Here is a 6000-nt window from a genome sequence, read left to right as displayed (position 1 = left end):
GTGACGGAGATTCGAACCCGCGACCCTCGGATTACGAGTCGAGTGCTTTAACCACCTGGCAATACTGGGACCCTCTCAGTGGCTCAGTGGTAAGTTTAAGGGTCTATAAAATTAGTTCGCTTTGTGATATTCTCAGTGGACACAATCACGAGACGTTTTCTTCTGGTATATTTGACTTTTATAGGTACAAAATGTATCTACTGTTAGCATAATTTAACTTTCCACAACCGTTAAAAGTACTGTTTTGAAAACTCAACAAAAAACAAACAAACAAACACGATTATACCTTAATTTAAAAGTCATGGTATTTACGCACAGAAAGGTCAAATACTACAACAAGAGTATATAGGTTGTGTAAATGACCTTGCAGTGGATTGGTGAATTTCAATACAGCTGAACCGTGTTGCATATTTTTTAATAAAAACTGCAAGACGTGATACAAAATATAATCGTAAAAAATGACCGTTGGCAAGAGGTTATTTGTATTTTGCTTTCTATTTTCAAAGTTTTTTTTGTTCTTTTTCATAACTGCACAAATGGAGTTGTAAGAGATTTAGTGATGTACTTGACCAACCGAACTCACCTCCCACACTTTCCATACTCTTGATCGGTTGTGAAATATTTAGACATAAGTTATTTGTCTCTCAGTCAAACCTAAACCAGAAACACTTCTTCACACATGAACACTCCTTGCCAACTGGTGCAGTTGTCGTGGCCCAGCTGGCCTGATAAGTCCTAATATTGGCCGAAAGGTCTCGGTGGCACTGAATATGACAGATACAGTTTGGTTGACATATTGTAATACATTCATCTTTGTTTTAACTCGTATGTTCTTAAAATTACTCGTGTAATCTTCTCCCGTGGACGATGCAGGTATTGGACCCGTCCAGGGAACTGTAAGGTAGCTTGTAGGTCCAGCAGTTCTTCTCGAAGTTAACTCAGTGAAAATAAATAATAATAATATATAATTGGTATTATATATTACCAATTGTCAGTTGTACTGATCAGGTAGTTAGTTATGTTTGTTTGTAAAGAATATTATATCACACCATAATTACAGAAGATTAGCCTTTATTTAATGGGTTATTGATATAAATATATATAATAACACTTGAATCCTTTCTGTTCCAAATGTGGCTTCGTTTCTTTTCAATGTTTGAAATATAATTTTCAAATAAATAACATATTATTTATGTTTACCCTAATTCCGATTTATAAATGACTCGTGTTAATAACACCTCATCTAGTTCACACCATAACTGTTGTCATTATAATAAAGATACCACAGGAGTATAATGTGCTTGTTATGTTATTATACATTCTTCTTTAGTTTCACTCATAAGTTCGTAGAATTTCCAGATAAAGTAACCAATAGAAGAGGAGGGAAATCATTTCCATCCAATTAAATATAAAACAGAATTGTGATATGGGTATTAACACTTTCATTGATAAGCAGAGAACATTTTTCTTTCAAGTGGGTTTCTCGTCATCAAGGATAACAAATTGATTTATATACAAATACAAATTTATATACAAAAATGTGGCTTCGTTTCTTTTCAATGTTTGAAATATAATTTTCAAATAAAGTCGAATAATTTTCATACTAAAATAATGCTGTACAAATCTTGGTTTTTAGATGCTCTAACGAATTTTGTAACTACACATTCTATATACATTATTATAGGCCTTGTTACACATTCTGTGTTTAACTGTACGTTGTTATAAGCCTTGTTATACATTTTGTGGTTAACTATACATTGGTCCCATGTTACACATTCTATGTTTAACTGTACATTGTTATGGGCCTTGTTACACATTTTGTGTATAACTGTACATCATTTAAGGTCTCGTTACATACTCTGTGTTTAACTGCACTTAGGCCTTGTTTCATATTATGTGTTTAACTGTACGTAGGCCTTGTTGTATACCAGCCTCATCACATTCATCGTCAGTTGTACTGATCAGGTAGTTATCTATGTTTGTTTGTGAAGAATATTATATCACACCATAATTACAGAATGATAAGCCTTTATTTAATGGGTTATTGATATAAATATATATAATAACACTTGAATCCTTTCTGTTCTAAATTGTTACTTATCTTATAGGTTTCGTTGTACCACAGTCTAGTATTCAATATAAAAGTATGTTCTAAATAGCTTCGAAGTTTTTCAGTTACTTACAAAATACGTAAGGTACATATACAAAACCGTAACTACTAAACTAGTAATACACAGTTTGTAAAGATAAAAATAAAAAATTGAGGTTTTTGATATACGCTATCCGGTGACAAAAAATAAAGTCACAGTTAAAACAAAAAGTCACAATTTTAACTAGGAAACACGTCACATTTTACTTAAATACAACAAATAATTAACGTAATAAAACAACAAAAAATTAAATCAGTTATTAATTGACAATACAATACAAATTATGTCAATGTGTAGAAGTCATGTATTGTCAGTTAATAATTTATTTAAAATATTTTTTGTTTTATTACTTTAATTATTTATGGAATTTAAATAAAATCTGACTTTTTTCTATTAGTTACTTTACTATGACTTTTCCTCCTGGATTCACGTATCCATCTTCAAGAGAAACTGGAATTGTACATATAAACAACTTCCTAGCACCACCGGACATTACGTATCCCAGGACAACTGGTATGGGAATTAGCATTCGTACCAAAATAAAGTAGAGAACAACGTTTTTACCTTCTTAGGTCAGCTTCAGATTAACCTGTTAATACTCATACCAGCCATCCTGAAGTACATTTTTACTTCAAGTGGGTTTGTCGTCATCACGAACTACCGGACATGCTTCCACGTGTGATTATTTATATCTTATGTGCTTGTAGGTTCGTCTGGTAAGTATAAGGACTGCCTCTTTATTTAGGTTTTAGACTTGTACATAGTTTCGGAAGAATTTATTTGTTTTCGAATTTCGCCCAAAGCTACTCGAGGGCTATTTGCGCTAGCCGTCCCTAATTTAGCAGTGTAAGACTACAGGGAAGGCAACTAGTCATCACCACCCACCGCCAACTCTTGGGCTAATCTTTTATCAACGAATAGTGGAATTGAGCGGACTTTATAACGCCTCCACGACTAAAAGGGCGAGCATGTTTGGTGTAATGGGGATTTGAACCTGAGAGCCTCGAATTACGAGTCGAGTGCCTTAACCACCTGGTCAGGCCGGGGCCTGTTTCGGAAGAGTTCTATCAGGAGCTGGTTTACTTCTGAGGGTGTAACTTTCAGTAAAAAACAAAACGGTTTATTAAAAACAACTTCTGCGGCTAAATGAATAATATTGACCTCTTTACTGTCCACTACCTGACCTCTGTACTGTTCACGTGTCCGTGTGTTAACTATAGAACTGTGATTTGATTGATACAGGCTTGTGAAACTACGAATTTGTTTTGGATCTTCAAACAAGGAAAGTCGACTAATCTTTTATTAAGTCAACTGTTATGCACGTGTAAAAGTATATACTGGCCACTGACTACGTTACATAGATAAGCATAACACGCAAACTATTACTGAAAATCAAATTATTATCTATAGATATTATATTCAAATACGAGGCTTGGCGAGGCCTAGTGTTCACCGAACCGAGCTACGTACGAATCGCAGTACTCGAGGTTCATGACGTCATATGTCACTAACACGTTCGTCAGTTTCAGCTGTGGGAACATTATAACCGCGAGAGTGAATCTCATAGCGGCGGGTGCTGTAAACTGATTCTCTCTCTTCTCAGTAGTTCTGTATACCTCTTACTCATAATATACCTTTAGGGGGAGCATTCAGCAGCGTGATAACTGTCGTTTTGGTTTTTATGTATTCGTTACTGATTAACCACATTTTTTTCTAATGTAAGTTAAAGTTCGGTTTTAAAATACAAGAACTTTAAACATTAATTAATTTATCACAATAAACTTCAAACTGCAATATTATTGTCCAATTATTGCGCTTTTCCCTCGGAGAATGGCCAGTTTACGCCCTTATAACGCTGAAATACTGTATTATATTCTAGGCGGTGGATATAGACGATAACCTAACATGCCTTTTCTCTGAAACGAATAAACCTACAATTCCGTTATGTTAAATAATATTTTTCTTAGTTCTTAAGTTTCGCTGAAAATGATTGTCTACTTTTTGGTTATATTTAAAGCAGCTTGGCAGAAACTTTCTGAAGTTGTCGTATATCAATTTCTCGAACACGAATACATAAAAATATACGCTTTGTAGGCGTTTTTTTTATTTGCCTTTTGTTTCTAATATAGCTTATTTATTAACAGTTTGTATTAATTGTATCATTTTTATTTGTTAGTAATGTCCCTGAATTATCCTTTTAAATGAAAATCTAACAAAATGTATTTTTTAACGCTACTTGGTTGGTACAAATATTGTTTAATAAAATTAGGGGCTCGATTCCCCTCGGTGAACTCAGCAGGAAGCCCATTGTGGCTTTGCTACAAGAAAACACACACATATATTGTTTGAAAATGGAATACATAAGCTTGGAATTTGTTTTAATCTGAACATTATTTCACTTGGACTTTGTTCTAATTAGATTTTTTTTAAACTGAAATCTTGCTTTATTTCAACTTTGTTCAGATTAAACATCGATTTAATTTTGACATTGTTTTCAAATTTGGTTATTGTGAAGTTTATATTTTGTATAATTTAAACAATGCTCAATTTGAGCACTGTAAACAGTGCTCAACAACAGTTTAGTTTTTTTTTTTTTATTTCGCATTAAGCTGCAGGAGGGCTTTTGTATCAGCTGTCCCTAATTTAACAGTGTAATATTAGAGGTAAGGCAGCTAGTCATCACCACCCACTGCCAACTCTTATGCTCTTTTACCAACAAATAATTCGATTGACCATACCATTATAACACCCCCAAAGTTGAAAGGGCGAGCATGTTTTGTGCTACGGGGATTCGAACCCGCGACTAGAGGGAAAGCAGCTAGACATCACCACCCACTGCTAACTCTTGTACTCTTTTACCAACAAATAGTTCGATTGACCGTAACATTATAACACCCCCAAAGTTGGGAAGGCGAGCATGTTTGGTGTGACGGGATTCGAACTCGCGACCACCCTGCCACGCTGGGCCTGACACTGTTGAATTTGAGCATAATTATATAATCTGGGAATTATAAAATTCTATTATATAAATTAACTGTCCTTTGTTCAGTCTGACTGTTAGTAATTTTAGACTTTGCTTAAACCAGGCATTATTTATCTTGTTCCATATAAAATTTGTATAGTTTGAAAACTTCTAAACTTGAATGTTATGTAATTTGTACATTACCAAGTTCACAATTTGATTAATCCATATATTGTGTAAGCTAAACATTACCTGAACTGGATACTGTGTAACCTAAACATTGCTAAAACTGGATATTGTATAACCTAAACATTGCCTAAACCGGATATTATGTAACATAAACATTGCCTAAACTCGATAATGTGTAACCTGAACATTACCTAAACTGAATATTGTGTGGCCTGAACATTACCTAAACTGGATAATGTGTAACCTGAACATCACCTAAACTGGATAATGTATAAGCTGAACATTACCTAAACTGGATATTGTGTAACCTGAACATTACCTAAACTGGATAATGTGTAACCTAATGATTACCTAAACTGGATAATGTGTAACCTAAACATTACCTAAACTGGATAATGTGTAACCTAAACATTACCTAAACTGGATATATATAAATAAATGAAAACAAAGATACGTATTATGAGACTAACCAGAAAAACAACAGCAGAACTATCCACTGTGAGTTCGTGTCACTACTCTTAAACTCAGTTACATGTGGGCTCGACATAGCCAGGTGGGTTAAGGCGTTCGACTCGTAATCCGAAGGTCGCGGGTTCGAGTCGCGGTCGCACCAAACATGCTCGCCCTTTCAGCCGTGGGGGCGTTATAATGTTACGGATGGTCAATCCCACTACTCGAGGGTAAAAGAGTAGCCCAAGA

This window comes from Tachypleus tridentatus, chromosome 3 (genome assembly GCF_004210375.1).
Source record: "Tachypleus tridentatus isolate NWPU-2018 chromosome 3, ASM421037v1, whole genome shotgun sequence".
NCBI classification, from domain to species: Eukaryota; Metazoa; Arthropoda; class Merostomata; order Xiphosura; family Limulidae; genus Tachypleus; species Tachypleus tridentatus.
This window is presented reverse-complemented; position numbering follows the sequence as displayed.